Below are 16,286 nucleotides of genomic sequence, written 5' to 3' on the forward strand. Positions count from 1 at the left end.
TTTTGTGTAGATGCTGGGCACTCCAACTCAAGTCCTCATAGCACGACAGGCTCTTTTCTAACTCAACTCACCCTACCCCAGCCCACACTTACTCTTGATGCCAGTAACTCTTCCTAAATCTCTTTGTTTTTGGAGACGCCATCAGTCCTCTTGGGTCTTCTGCTGTTTTTGTGTTTCCCCACCTTTGCTGGGCTTCACATCTAAGTGTTGACATTGGTGACTGTCTTCAGAGGCCCGGCTCCTCCTGGAGTTATCCTGCACACTCCACAAGTTTGAAGTACTGGCGATGAACCCATCTTGGGAACGCAGTGACAGGCAGGAGAAGTGTGCCAGCCCAGTTCCCTTGGCTCTGATGCTGGATAAATTTAAAGGGCCAGTTCAGTCCAGAGCCTCTCTCAGGGTCTGGTGACATTCAGACTTCATTTAAAATCTCACTAAGGTGGGCAGCCTCTAAGATGGCCCTTGTACAATGGCTTCCAGGTGGTCACACCCCATGGGTCACACCCTCTGGGTGTAGGCTATGCTATGACGTTATTTCCAAGCCAGGCCCATGGCTTCCATCTTAAGGGGACTGTTTCTTGCTCTTTATCCCTTCCAGCATTCTCATTCTAGGGGAGGTCAGCTGCTTAGTGATGGGCAGGCCTGTGGAGTAGCTCTGGGGATCTGGTAGCTCTGGTTAACACCTGGGAGGAACTGTGATCTGTCCACAGCCACAAGAGGGGGTTTGAGGTATGTCTATCCCAGAGTGGACCTTCCCATGACTGTCACTGTGACCCATAGTGGGACCCTAGGCCAAGAGTACTTTGTGAGGTCACCTGACCTAGTCCAAGACCACCCTGTGAGATCACCTGAATCCATGATTGATAGAACCTGGAAGATACTGATGCTTATTTCAGGCCCTAAGTCTGGTGGCTGTTATACAGCCAGTAAGGACCGGTGCATGTACCTGGGCTTGGCTTCCTCCACTCCTGGTGGTGCCCCACCCCTCCTGTCTCTTGCCTGCCTGGAATCAGTTTCTCTATAAACCACCCACATAAGTCTTTTTTTTTTTTTTTTTGCCTGATGACCCAACCCAGCACACCCCTGGCCTATTCCAATGTCCCCTGCTGTCACTGGGTAAGAACAGGCTATTTTTGCTGTCTTCCCTATAGCATCAGACTTTGAAACATAAGTGAGCCCATAAAGGGCCAAGTCCAACTAAGTGGGATTTCCAGGACTGAACAGCCAGGTCTGTACTTCAGAGCCTCAGACGTTAGCTTCAGCCCTCCTTCAGCACGCACTATGAACCCCTGCCGCTCTGCTTATGCCAAGTTTAGCCTTGTCCTCTCTCTCTCTGTCTCTCTCTGTCTCTCTGTCTCTCTCTGTCTCTCTCTCTGTCTCTCTCTCTCTCTCTCTCTCTCTCTCTCTCACACACACACACACATGAAAAAATAAAGTCATGTCAGCAGCTAGTTGCAAAGCTACTTTCCAAACCTGCTGCCAAGCATCCCGTATCCTGATGAGTCCTTGGCAGAAAGCGTCATCATCAGCTCCATTTTGCAGGTGAGGAAAACAAAGAACAGGGAGGCAGGTCCACATGCTGCCAGGCAGTGGAGGATGCTCCCAGGCCTCTGCCCCACTTTCCGCTCAGGATCCCAAGGGTTATTAGTACACAGATCCTGGATGTGTCCCAAGGACATCTGTCCATCTGAGCAGGTAGGAAGCAGTCTTCTCGGTGACAGCCTTCAGCAGGTGGAGGCCCTGAGTCCAGCCCCATGGCCCTCTAAGGCAAGTGCTGAGCCTGTGGCACTCTCTCCGGCCCCAGGCATGAGCTCTAGGGTCCATGGCAGTATCCACCCTTCCTTTTCTCACTTGTCTAATGTCCCCATACCTTTGTCATTCTGGGATCACCTCCTTGAGACCCAGGAGATGACATGGTGACATAATGTCATCTACAAAGTTCATGCTTGAGAACTGTATAGTCCAGTTACAAAGGAAAATGCAAAAAAAAATTTCATTTTAAATAATACAATTTTGTGTTGGGCCACAGGAATAGATATCATTGGTCACAGGAGTCAGGCATGCCTGTTAGACCTAGATAAAGCTGTCTTGGGGTCTGACTTGAGAAAGACCCACTGTTGACCTCAGAGATTCCGCTCTGCCTGGAAGACAACACTGGCTGTTCCTGCTCCTGGTACTTTATAATCCTCCCAGCACCCTGCCTGGAAGTGTGGAACACCTTGAAGAACACCTCCATTCCTGCTCACCCACTACATTCAAAAGACCCAGCTTACACAGATTTTTATAAGGAAGTTTGCCTTCTCACACTCAGACTTGACCATCCCCTAGTGTCACAGCAGACAGACTTTTCTTGTGCCCCACTTCAAGGAACCTTGGATGGGACCACACCTTCCTCCTCTTGGAAACTGCAGGTCCACCCAGGACTCAACACAGAGCAGGTGCACCCCTTGAGTCACTGTGACCAACCAGTCACCCCCTCCTGCTTCCTGCGTTCACTGCCCTGGACCCTCCACTCATGGTTTCCTTTCCCAGGGTGAGCACTTATGTCTTGGCCAGCCCTTTTTCTGCTCCATCTGCCCCGGGGTCTGGCAATCTTTCTCCAGGCTCTCTTCCCCTTCTCTACACTGGCATGTTTTCCAATCTGCTTCCATGGCTGGGCTGCAAGTCCTTCGAGGCCATCACCGTATCTTGTTGATCATGGTATCGTTGTGCTACGCAGTACCTATTACATGGTGCACGCTAGTAAATGTTTGCAGAACGGATGAATTAATTAATCACCTGACGCACATGTCCCTGGGTCCCGAATGGAAAGACGCAGAAACTGCCACAAATCATCCAACACTGTATTGTAGCCCCAGAGCCCAGCTCAACTGTCTTAAGCAAGAGGGGGATGTATTGTTTGCTTTTTTTTTTTTTTGAATACTTTGGTTGGCTTGAATAATTTGTAGGGATTTGTGTACATGTGTGGAGACCTATCTTTCCTCAGATGTCATCCATCTTTTTCTTTGTGTGCTTGCTTTGTTTTTGAGACAAGGTTTCTCACTGGCTGTAGCTCATGGATTACGTTAGGCAGGCTGACCAGTGAGCCCCAGAGACCTTTGCTTGTCTCTGCCTCACCAGTGCTGAGATATAAGCAGCATCCACTATCACACTAGCCTTTTTACCTGTGTTCTAGGACACAAATTCACATCTTTATGCTTGGATAACAAGCATTTTACCAACTGAGCTATCACTCCAGCTCCTTAGCAAGACAAGGTCTTACTGTGTGGGCCAGGCTAACCTCAACTTATGGTCCTTCGGCCTCAGCCTCCCAAATGCTAAGAGTACAGGGATAGATGATGGACTAGAAGAGGTATTTATTGGTTCTATCACTCTGCAGCCCAAGCAGACTTCAGGCATGGCTGGATTTAGAAACGCAATAGCTTCAGCTGTGATCCCCATTTTCTAGTTAGGAAAAACTGAGTCTCAGAGAAGCCATGATTGGTTCAAGGTTATCCAGTAAGTTAGGGGTGGGGTTGGCAGTATAGGTCACACTTTTGACCTCTGTGGGAAAGAGAACAATGGCACTTCTAATATAGAGAGTTCAGGGAGAGGGACGTTAAAGTCACTTCCCAACCATGGTTAGCTCTTCCATGGGGCAGCTGTGACCCTGACAGGTCATGTGACCCTGACAAGTTAGCTGTTTTCACCTGAAACATGTCAAGCTCTCTGTACAGGCATGAAGGGAGGCCACAAGAGTCACTGCTCTCAGCATGCCGGACACCAACCCATTTTTGAAGTCATACAGTCCCACATTTTAGAAACCTAGGGTCCCAGGAACTAGCAGGTGGGTTGTCCTGTCATACAGATGCCTTATCTAGCATAGAAGAGAAGGCACCCTCAAAAGACCTCCCTAGTCAGACCCCGACCCCTAGTCAGATCTTCTGGGAGACCGTCTTGGCCACACCCCTTCTGGACTGCTGGGCCCCTTGCAACAACTGTCTAAGCAAGGAATCCACAGAAGCTGTTCCTGTCTCCACCTCCAGCTTCTTAGAACTTGTGTTCCCAGAGCTCATACTGTAAGGAGACAGAGCAAGAGGAGACCCTGACACATACCCCATCTCACCGGGCACCTGCCCATTGTCGGGATGGTAAAACAAAGACCTAGAGAGGACACTGCAGACCTGCCGTCTCACAGTCGCTCTCCTGGATGCTGCCAGAGAAGACTCAGTTTACACAGTTGAGGGCTGGGGATACCTATGAGTGACAGAGTGACGGGCCTGGGAAGGAAGCACGGGCTTCAAGCCCTACTCTCAGAGCCACATATTGGCCAAGTGACTCTGGGCCTCTGTGACCCACCTTGCCAGAGTGCACGGGGCCTGCAGACAAGTGACAGGCACTGAGGATGGTGTGGTCCCTGTGTGGCGCCAGAGCAGAGAGCCTTCTGAACTGATTGATTGACTGTGGTCTGGGCTTTACCAGGCTTCTCTGTAGGTTTCAGCTGTATTATCAAGTCCATGATTTCTTTTTCTATTTTTTTATTTAAATTAGAAACAAGCTTGTTTTACATGTCAATCCCAGTTCCCTCTCCCTCCCCTCCTCCCCTGTCCCCTACTAACCCCCTATCCCATTCCTTTTCTGCTCCCCAGGGAGAGTTAGGCCTTCCATGGGGGGATCTTCAAAATCTGTCACATCATTTGGAGCAGGGCCTAGGCCCTCCCCCTCCGCCCCCCCCCCCCGTGTGTCTAGGCTGAGAGAATATCCCTCTATGTGGAATGGGCTCCCAAAGTCCACTCATATACAAGGGATAAATACTGATTCACTACCAGAGGCCCGATTGATTTCCCAGGCCTCCTCACTGACACCCACATTCAGGGGGTCTGGAACAGTCTTATGCTGGTTTCCCAGCTATCAGTCTGGGATCCATGAGCTCCCCCCCCCCCCCCACCTTGTTCAGATCATCTGTTTCTGTGGGTTTCACCAGTCTGGTCTTGACCCCTTTGCTCATCACTCCTCCCTCTCTGCAACTGGATTCCAGGAGTTCAGTTCAGTGTTTAGCTGTGGGTATCTTCTGCTTCCATGAGCTACTGGATGAAGGCTCTAGGATGGCATATAAGGCAGTCATCAATCTCATTATCGGGGAAGGGCATTTAAGGTAGCTTCTCCACTATTGCTTAGATTGTTAGTTGGTGTCATCCTTGTAGATCTCGGACATTTCCCTAGTGCCAGATTTCTCTTTAAATGTATAATGGCCCCCTCTATTGCAGTAGCTCTTATCTTGCTTTCCTCTATTCCCCACCCCCACCCCACTCAAATTTCCTGCTTCCTCATGTCCTCTTCTCCCCTTCTCTTTCTCCAAGTTCCCTTTCCCCTCCCCCCATGCTCCCAATTTCCTCAGGAGATCTTGGCCTTTCTCCGGGGGATCATGTATGTCTCCCTTAGGGTCATCCTTGTTTCCTAGCTTCTCTGTTGGTGTGGATCCTAAGTCCATGATGTCTTAACAAGTGTGTGTGAGCAGACACACTCTCATATATATATATATGTTGTTTTTAATACAACTTGCTTTGGAAGCTGGAGAGATGACTCAGCAGTAAGAGACCCAAGTTTGGCTCTCAGTCCTATGCCATGCAGCTCACAACTGCCTGTAATTGCAGTTCCAGAGGACCAGAGACCCTCTCCTGGCCTCTGAGATACCATATGTGGCACACACACACACACACACACACACACACACACACACACACACACACACACACACATTTTTTAAATCTTTAAAAGCAACTTCTTCATAGCTTGGTAAGTTAGAACAATATCATAAGCCTAACTCTTAGGAGCTAGAGACACTAAGTACAGGAGTTCAAGGTCATCCTTACCCTTGTACTGAGTCCCAGGCTACATATGTGAGATTGTGGCTCAAAAAGCCAAACTTTGCTTTGTTTGGTATTTGAATACTACTGAAATGCAAAACTATTGAAATGAAAGCTTGACCCTGAAACACCCAAATCCAGGAACTCACATTCCTAGTCCCCAGCCCTGTGTCCCCCTGAAGGCCGTGGGGGAGGGGTGGAGAGCTTAGTCCAGACCCTTCCCCTCTTCTGAGAGTGAGGCAGCGACTGTTCAAGCAGAGGAGCCAGGCTTTCTTGGCTTCTGGACTGTTGTACAGCCTGAATCTTCACCTCGAAAGTCAGCCCCACCTTCCCTCTCCCAACACACAGACTGCCTCAGGCCAGCTCGGGTCCATGTTAGGCTCAGTGCAAACCATAGCCTTCCCCAGGGGTTTTCCCCAGGAGGCAGTGAGAGCCTGACTTCTGAAACTGATGCCCCACCCCAGTCCCGATGTCCTATTTTGGAATCTTTCTCTTGCTGAGGCCTAGGGCCTTTAGAAGGCAGAGCAGATCACTTTTACCCCTCATGAAGGCACATCCTGGGGCAGACACCAAGGAGGCCCTGAGCAGTGCTGTTTAATTAAGGGAGCTAAGGACAATGGGGCCCAGAGTCCTGGGTCAGCCTCGAGAGAAACAGGGCCATCAGGCCTCCTGCTTGTCCCAGGCAGTAACATAGCTCAGGCAGGGCTCCCGTCACTCTACCAGATACACTTCAGTTGCTAAGAAAGAAGTTCAGGGACTCACCTGGGTCTGTTGCTTAGCAACAGGAGGCTGTAAATGACATCGTTCATGACACTTTAACTTACCCCTCTGTGGCAAGCAGAGGATAATGAAGGTCTAGGCAGACAGCAAGACAGAATTCAAAACCAGCAGCCAGCAAATGCTGGAGAAAGTAGGGGCATGAAGCAAGAAATTCTGGGGTTTGGCTCTCCAAGTCATGTGGTAACTACTGGGTTCTTTAGAAGCTGGCTCAGGAGTCCTGGGTATGTTTGCCTTCATCTTAAAAAGAACTTGCTGGACTTGGTCTATATAACTGGTTCATACATGCCAGCACTGTGCCTGTAATTTCAGCAGTTGCCACTAGGAGGCAACACCCAAAGCAGTTCTCTCAGCTGACCCCATGCCACAGAGTTTAAAATCTGTTAATCCATGGAGTCATTACAGTGTGTCTGTGATCAGGGACATGTTTGTACTGGACAAATGAGGATTTCCTGTGACTTATTCTGTTGTTCTACACTTTTTTTTGGAGGCAGGGTCTCTCAGAGCAGAGATTGACTGTATAGCCAGCCAGTTTACTCCAGGGGTCCCCTCACTCTGCCTATCAAGTCCTGGGATTACAGGTGAATGTGATACTCAGCTTTTTCGTGAGTTCTGGAGATCTGAACTCTGGTCCTCATGCTAGCAAGACAAACAACTTATCCACCCAGTCATCTTGCCAGACACCCAATTTTATCTTTAACCAGCTTACTGAATTTCAGTCCGACTAGCCGGAGGTCACTGAAGGTGTATAGTTAATGTGGGGAGCTCTGCAGGCTGAGTGCAAATGCACTTCAAGCATAGGATGTTTTTATTTTTGTGGGCTATGTGAGTGGCAGCCTCAACCTAAGTTAAAAAACACCTGTAAATCATATATTAGAAGATACCAAGGTCCAAGGAGAAAAATAAAGCAGGGAAGGGGGTCAGAGACCCATGGGAGAAAAAAATGAATTGGGTAACCAGAGGCTCCTGCTGAAAGAAGCGTGCTCCTCGAGTCATGACACCAGGCACTGATGGAGAGATGGGAACTGCCTTTTAGGGAGGCAAGTGCAGCTGTGGCAGCATCATGAAGGAGGAAAATTCAAAGACATCAAGGTAGAGAGGTAGCAGATCAGAGTTGCAGGGCCCAGATGCAAGAGCTCTGCTGAGATGGACGCTGTGGAAATAAGAGTGCTAAATTTCCCATGCAAATTGGTAGGTTAAATTTGGATTTCAGATAAAGACTAACAAAAATTTTACTCTCTCTCTCTCTCTCTCTCTCTCTCTCTCTCTCTGTATGTGTGTGTGTGTGTGTGTGTGTCTGTGTGTGTTTAAGTACATCCTTGACATCCCTCAGGACACACTCACAATAAAATCAGTGTGTTGTTTACCGACACTCAAATTTAACAGAGCATCCCAGATCCTCTCTGGCAACCCATCTTGGGAAGTCTTGCAGCAGATGCGTGGGGGTGCATTTAAGTGTGATGAGGAGGCTGGCAGCCCTGTGGAGCGGTGAAGGGCTATGGGGACTTGGGCTCAGCAGTATGATGATTTTGACCAAGGCTGTTGTGTAGGGCTAATGAGGGACTGGGGCTGGAGTAAGCTGTTTTTCTCCTCTTCCTCTTCCTCCTCCCTTTGTCTCTCCCCTTCTCTGCATTAGTGATGGCAAACACCAAGGAAGCAAAACTATAACAGCCTGGCTGGAGAGAGAGCAGCCCAGGGCCCAGGAGGCAATAGCTGAGGGTTGTTAGTGCGGAAAGGAGCCGAGCAGGTTGGCACATGTTTGGGGCCATAGGAGCTGCTTTGCCAAGCAAGCTAGAAGTAAGCTTGATTGGAATAGAGGGTGTCTATGAGCCAATGGGTGTCGGGGAAGTGTGCTCTAGGTGTGTTGTGTGCTTGTATTTAAACATACATTTACTGTCTACTTAGAAGGCTGAAAATAATGATACCCACTAATAATCCTCACCCTAAGTGCTCAAATCCTGGTGCTGATTTTAAAAAATTGCATGTGTGTGTGTGCGCGCGCACGCACGCACGTGTGCATGTGCGCGTGTGCGTGTGCACGTGTGTGTGTATGGGGGGAAATACACACCATGCCACACATGTGAAAATCAAAAGATAACTTTGTAGCATGGATCTTTCCATCCACTTTTTTTTTCTAGGCAGGGTTTCTCTGTATTGTTTTGGAGCCTGTCCTGGAACTCACTTGGTAGACCAGGCTGGTCTCGAACTCACAGAGATCTGCCTGCCTCTGCCTCCCAAGTACTGGGATTAAAGGTGTGCACCACCAATGCCCAGCTCTCCATCCACTTTTACATGGGTTTCTAGAATTGAACTCAGGCCATCAGGCTTGCACAGCAAGTGCCTTTACTTGCTGAGACATCTCACCTGCCCATATCTTGTGTTCTGTAAAAGGAATGCACGATCTGGTTTTAAGGAGACTCAGACCTGGGGCAATGTGAACTTCAAAGTGGTAGTGAATAATATATCGAATACATTGAATGAAACAGGAATCTACCAGGAAGCGAGGGAGGGAGGGAGGGAGGGAGGGAGAGAGGGAGGGAGGGAAAGAGTAGACAGCAGCAAAGATGAGTGGAATGGAGCTGCTGGCATGAAGCTTGCCAACTTCACGTGGAGTGGATGGAGGGAAGTGACACAAAGACACAGAGAACTATGCTTTTTATCTGAAAAATCAGTCAGGCACGTGACTCAGAGGAGAGGCACACCCACACACCTGAACATGCAAAGATGCCACCTGCTGCTTGGGTCACCTCTGAGCACGCGCAGAAGCCTTGAGATCTCCAAAGTCCCAGTCATGTTCTGCAGTGTAAGTGCATGGAATGTGTGTAGGATAGTTTTGGGCACTTAGCAGTCTGGGCAGGGAGTAGAGGGACATCTGGTAAGTTTGTGTTGTTTGTTTGGAAACAGTGTCTTCATACGTAGCCCAGATTGACCTCAAACCTCAAACTTCTATTTCTTCTGCCTCAGTTCCCTGGCTGCTGGAATGCTAGGTGTTGCCATTAAGCCAGGCTCTAGATCTGGTCTTATATCATGGCTTCCTAGTGGTGTGGCTATAGGCTTTCAGGCAAGAGACTTCCCCTCTGGATCTGTGAATGAGCAGACCCTTATGACAGGGTCTCTCTTTTCCACCCTCTCCTCAATCCTCACATTCATCTTTTCTTCCTTCTTTCCTCACACCTCCTCTACCTTCCTTTTCCCTCACTCCTCTCCTTTCTTTCCGTCATATAAATATTTACAGTATATCTTCTACCTGGAAGGCTTCATTCAACGTTTTAGGCCTAAACTCCCTTGCCAGACTTAAAGTCTTGAGAGAGAAAGAGATAGTCATGAATCAAACCAATTAACTCAGTTTCAAACAACGATAGGAGCTATAAAGGAAATGAACAAGCTTCAGAGAGAGAGAATTATGGGAGACTCAGATGGAGTTGTCAGGAAGAGTATCTCCTTAGAGACAGGTGGTGAAGAGAGAGGGCCAGCATACATAAAGGACCTGAGGTGAGCTTGCTGTATTGAGGTGGTGGAGCAGAGGCTGAGGTTGTGGAGACAGGGGCTATGAGAGTGTGAGCAGGGCAGGTGCTTTCACTATGTGTGATGTGGTTCCCATGTGGTTGCCTTCACCCATGCCTCCATGGATTCATGGGACCCTAGCTGAGGGAACAAGTGGGCATCTCAAAGAGGACCAGGAGCCCCAGGCAGCTCCACCACATCTGAGGCAGACTGAACTGTACCATGTCCTCCCTCTAGTTCAAGGTCTTGTTATTCCTGAGATCCCACCCACCCTGACTGGGATTGGCATTGTCTGACCATGTGACTTTCTTTTTTTATTGTTTTTTCCCATTTTATTTATTTAAATTAGAAACAAGCTTGCTTCACATGTCAATCCCAGCTCCCTCTTCCACCCCTCCACCCCTGTCCCCCAACAGGCCCCCCACCACCCCACCCAATCCCCACTCCACTCTCCAGAGAGGGTGAGGCCCTTCATGGGGGAATCCAAAGTCTGTCATATTATGCAGGGCAGGGCCTAGGCCCTCCCCCTTATGTCCAGGCTGAGAGAGCATCCCTCCATGTGGAATGGGCTTAAAAGTCCATTTGGATGCCAGGGATAAATACTGATCTAGTACCCGAGACCCCAAAGATTGCTGAGGCCTCCTCACTGACACCCAAATTTAGGAGGTCTGGATCAGCCCCATGCTGGCCTCTCAGCCATCAGTCTGGGGTCCATGAGCTCCCCTTTGTTCAGGTCAGCTGTTTCTGTGGTTTTTACCCACCTGACCTTGATGCCTTTGCTCATCATTCCTCCCTCTCTGCAACTGGGTTCCAGGAGTTCAGTTCAGTGTTTAGCTGTGGGTGTCTGCCTCTGCTTCCATCAGCCACCATATGACTTTCTTCACTAATGGTGCTATGGTATAGGTGTGATCAGCAGGGTCTGGGAGAGACTTGCATGGTGGTGCTGGCCTCAGCTCTTAGCCGTGTGCAGTCATTTCTAGCTGGGTCTGTGGAGGACAAGGATGAGGAGGAGGGACCAGGGGAGCCTTCCAGTTGTCCGGCACACTAGCCAGCCAGTCCAACGCTTGTTTAGTTCTGTTTGTCCTGGCTGCTCTGATTGTAGCACCCGGGGCCTGGTCATATGGCACCAGGACTCTGGCTTTGTTGGCCTTCACTCCAGCCTGGGGCGAGAGAAGAAAGCAGCCAGGGTTGTCTTATTTCTCTGGAGGTCGCATCACAGTCTCCAGGCAAGTCCTTCCCCACAGGGGCCTGGGCTTGCTGTCTGTCAGTCTAGCAACACCTGATCATTCATACCTTCCTCAGGAATTCTGTGAGCTCAGTTTGTTACAATACAATGGCTACTTGTATTGTTGCTATGACAAGATACCTGTCAAACGCAACTAAACCTATTTTAGTTTGCTTTTTCCTTTTTATTCAGTCGGGGATCCTAGACTATAGAATGGTGCCACCCGTAGGGTCTTCCTACCTGTGGCTAGTTTGAACTGTCAAAGTAATGCAGCCTAAAATCAGCTGGGAAGACAGACTCCATGAGGAACTGCCTAGGTCAGCTTGTCCTGTGGGCATGTCTATGAGGGTTGTCTTATGTTAACTGAAGTGGGAAAACTTGCCCACTGTAGGGCGCACCATTCCCTAGGAAGGGAATTCTAAAGAACCGGGAAAGCAAGCGTGCATGCATATCTCTCTCTCTCTCTCTCTCTCTCTCTCTCTCTCTCTCTCTCTCTCTCTCTCTGTGTGTGTGTGTGTGTGTGTGTGTGTGTGTCTGCTCTTGAGTGTGGATGTGACCAAATACTTCAGCTTTTCTGCCATCTTTACATCCCCACAATGACGAACTATAACCTGGAATTTTAAACTGAAGAAGCCCTTTCTCCCTTAAGTTATCATAGCAACTGAAAAAGAGACTAAGACTCCACCTCCACTAATTTAATTTAGATACCCCCCAGGCATGCCCAGAGGCTAACCTCCTCTAGATAATCCCTCAGGGATGTGACCAGAAATTCCTTATGTGACTCCAGGCCCTGTCAAGCTAACAGTATTCATCGTCACAGGACCGTGCTCCTTCTCACTTAACTCCCCCGCCCCCCAGGAGCTTTTCCCTTTTCAGAGAAAAGTCAGAATTCCCATCTGGCCAGGCACTGGTGGCACACACCTTTAATCCCAGCACTCAGGAGGCAGAGAGGCAAGCGGATCTCTGAGTTCGAGACCAGTCTGGTCTACAGAGTGAGTTCTAGCCAGAGCTGTTACAAAGAGAAACCCTGTCTCAAAATAAAAAATAAAAATAAACAACAGTAAAATCCCTCCATAGTCTAGCACACAAGGTCTGTGCGGCACTTCTCTGCCCTTTGTGGCGGCTCCGCTCCTACCACTCACTCTGAAGTTTCGGTCCCTGTGTCACACTCTGCCTGTTCTTGCTTCCTGGCCTTTGTGCTTGTCCTCCCAACTGCACGCAAGGCCACACTCTCCATCTCTCTGCTTTGTGAGTGAATATCTAACATCCACTGAGCTCTTACTGTATACCAGGCATCATGCTGAGCCTCATGCGTGTGTGTTCTGTTTCACTCTTCCCCTGACAATAGGAGACGCCACCGTTATCATCTCCACTTGGACCGCTCATAAACATTGTGTCAGAGAAGTAAGTCTGCTGGACCAAGCTCGCACAGCCAGGCACACATTAGGGCAGCTGGGCTCTCAGACCAGAGAGAATGAATATGTTCCAATATAGGTCTACTGACTCCAGAGCCCTTAGTCACCGCTTTGTGTTTCTTCTGCTCTCGAGTTCCTACCCACGTGCAGGAGCTCTGTTCACCCAACCCTCAGACACTATGCCATGCTCTGCCTGGAATGTCACCTCGTTGATCCTCCCTCATGCCAGCACTGGAACTTTTACTGATCTCATTTTGCAAAGGAGGATCAATGAGACTCAAAGAACGAAGGGACTGTTGTTGAGTTATGCAAGACTTTACATGGTGAAGCCAACTGGATCCCCTTGGCCTCTGGCTGGACCTCTTGGCTACACTGGCACTGAGTTTAATCCATCTGGGACGCTGACTGGCTGAGTCCCAGGGACTTGTGGCTCTGGCCTGTCCTCCAGCACCTGGCTCTTCATAGGGTGCTCTGGCAACCACGCCCTCCTACTTACAGCAAGGTGTGCTGCCCCCACCCCACCCCTGGGCTCAGGCTCGGAACGCAAATAAACACAAAGCCAAATGACTTTCACTCTGTCCCTTCCAACTCAGTGATTTTGGAGGAGAATAAATACTGAAGCCACTGGCATGAATAGAAATTAATGTAGAACTGGCCTAACTGCGTGGGGATGTTTTTGAAAAAAAGGGAGAAAAATTCTCAATTTAAAATCTCAACACAAATAGACTCTTCTAAGGTCAAATGAAAGAGAATTGTGTTAGGAAAGCAAAAAAGACTTCAGGGGGCCAGAGCCCCCTCTTCTGCTTCTCCCCCTCTCTTTCCTCTGTCTCTTCTTCTCCCCCCTCCCCCACCTACTCTCATCTCCTCCTCCCCTTCTCTCCCTCCCTGCCCTCATTTTCTTTGCCTCCCTCACCCTGTTCCCCTCTGGGTCTTCCCACCTGTGTGTTTACATCCACCAGTCTCTTCTCACTTTACTTACTAACATGTGTGTGTGTGTGTGTGAGTGCATCTGCAGTATATATTCACATTTGCATGTGTGTTGGTGTGCCCACATGTGCAGATGCTCTGTACATTGAGGCAAGGTGTCTCACTTGAACCCAGAGTGCACCTCTACAGCTAGTCCAGGTAGCCACCTTGTTCCAGGAATCCCCTGCCTTTGCCTCCAGGAAGCGGGGATTACAGGCACACTGCCTACCCAACCAGCATTTATGTAGGTGCTGGGGATCTGAACTATGGGCCCTCATTTTCAGCTTAGGGGCAGAAATTCCACCCCAGGGGAGTAACATGGCCTTGGCCAAGTCATTTCCCCACTTTGTGCCTATTTTCCAGTCATTGTGGTTGGAAGTAGGCTTTCTGCTTGTTATGGGTACTAAACATAGCAAGACAATCCTCTGTAGAGGAAATGGCTTCTGCCTTGTGATAAGCTCAAGCCTAGGATGAAGGTAGACAGAGGTCAGGAATGAGCATCATCTGACCTTGGAAGAAAACAAGTGGATGAACATAGCTGTCTTGTGACCTTGGCATATGTGTGTGTGGCATACGTGTACCTGTATGTGTAGGTGTGTATGCCCACATTAGCACATGTGGATGTCAAAGGAGGATGTCAGATGTCTTCTCCTATCTCTTTACACCTTATTTTTCCCATTTACTTGAATAAGTGTGTGTATGTATGTATATATATACATATATATATGTATGTATATATATATGTGTGTGTGTGTGTGTATCTGTATGTATGAGTACATATGTCCCATGGTGTCAGAGGACAATTTGAAGGAGTTCGTGCTCTCGTTCTACCATGTGGGTCCCAGGATCGAACTCAGGTTGTTAGGCTTGGTGGTTTACCCAATGAGCCATCTCTCTGGCCTTCCACATTAGGTTTCGAGACAATGCCTCTCTCGGAACCCGAAGCGTGCCATTTTGGCTAGACTGGCCAGCTGGTCAAAGGATTTCTGTCTCTGCCATTCAGTGCTGGGGTTATAGGTCCACATGGCTGCAGTCAATATTTTACTTGGATGTTAAGGGTTTAAGTTCAGATCCTCAGAGGGGCAGTGGTGATGCATTTGGGAGGCAGAAGCCAGTGGATCTCTGTGAGTTCGAGGTCAGCCTGGTCTATAGATTGAGTTCCAGGACAGTCAGGGTTACACAGAGAGACCCTGTCTTAGAAAACTAAAAACAAATCAAAAGAGAAACTCAGTCCCATCCCATCCCCCACTTCACTTGGGTGTTCCTACCCACTGGGCCATTTCCCTTTCCCTCACCCATCCCTTGGCCTCTCTACTTCATCTTACAGCTGATCTGGATCAAAAGTAATTTGAAACCAAGGAGAAGCTGAGAGGTGTATAAGGCCTGGTGGGTGGGTGTGCCTTCAAAGGTCAGGTTAGAGCTGTATGGAGTGGGAAAGAGCCACGTACTGAGTCTAAATGAGGAAATTGTGACTGGCAGAAGGAAGTGGTCTCCCTGGCAACCATGGGGAGTTGAACCTCGGGAGGGACTGACTGGAAGGGAAGCCTGAGGCATGATCTTCTTAGGGAAGGGAACACATCTCTTTGTCATCATTGTCTCCCCAGGGCACAACATGAAATCTGGATCCATAAATACAGTTGCAAGACCGCCTTAATGAGTGAATACACCTGTTCTTAGAGTCTCTCAAGACAGCTTGAATGCCATTTCCCCAGAGCCCAGAGCCCTCCTGCAGTGCACACTTGGCAATCTCTGCCTAACGATGGAGTGTCTTCCAGTTTCAGGTACTGTGTGGTCACCTGTGCATCTGCTACAAATCAAGGGGACCCAAAAAGGGGCATTTCAGGGCAGATCAGGAATGAGACAGCACATTGCCAAGTCACCCAGGCACATCTGTCCAGCCATCTTCTAACACTCCATTGCCTGGTGGTGAGGGCAGACTGAAAGGATAATGCTAACAAAAGTGCACCTGGTCTCTAGGGCCACTAAGCCAGGATACTAACAGGGAAAGGCCCGGAAGGGATAACCTTCACACAGCAAAGCCCTGCTCTGGGAGCCACGAGTGCCCAGACTCTACACTCGAACCACAACAAAGCCAAGTGGGAAATCACCATGGGGCTTCTTCATAGCCAGAAGAACCTCCCAGAGGGCAACTGTGGGGATGGAGGCCAGTGTACAGGACACTCACTAGACTGTGTTCTTAGAGAGAAGGTGGAAATGCGACCGAGAAAGAGGGCTGTGACGCAGCCTCAGCCCCCGGACAGCCCTGTAGACGCTTTTGAAGCTGGACTGGCAGTATCACTGGGGGGTTGGGGGGCGTGTTACACTGCCTCGGCAACCAGGAACAGAATGTGGGCTTCCCCAGAAGAGCTGTTTCTGTGAGTGAATCTGTGCTCCTTAGTGGAGGTAACTCCCTTGGGCACTGACAAGCTGATGGCTCCTCTTGCCAGGGACACCCCTGATAGATGGTGAAACAAATCCTTTAGCTCTGAAGGGAGGTCTGGGCGCGCGGTACCACATCCCCTGCAGACGTTCCTCCCATTAACACTAATCCCT

General features: G+C 49.2%; 1 long non-coding RNA gene across 1 annotated transcript in view; it reads left to right on the forward strand.

Annotated features, from left to right (window-relative positions):
- Positions 1–15,420, forward strand: part of LOC121134577 — a 42,705-nt gene extending 27,285 nt beyond the window's left edge. The window contains exon 3 of the long non-coding RNA XR_005871679.1: positions 15,338–15,420. This is a non-coding gene — a long non-coding RNA (uncharacterized LOC121134577). The remainder of the gene's footprint in view (positions 1–15,337) is intronic.
- The last annotated feature ends 866 nt before the right edge of the window (positions 15,421–16,286 follow it).

This window comes from Mesocricetus auratus, unplaced genomic scaffold (assembly GCF_017639785.1).
Source record: "Mesocricetus auratus isolate SY011 unplaced genomic scaffold, BCM_Maur_2.0 Super-Scaffold_100028, whole genome shotgun sequence".
Lineage (NCBI taxonomy): Eukaryota > Metazoa > Chordata > Mammalia > Rodentia > Cricetidae > Mesocricetus > Mesocricetus auratus.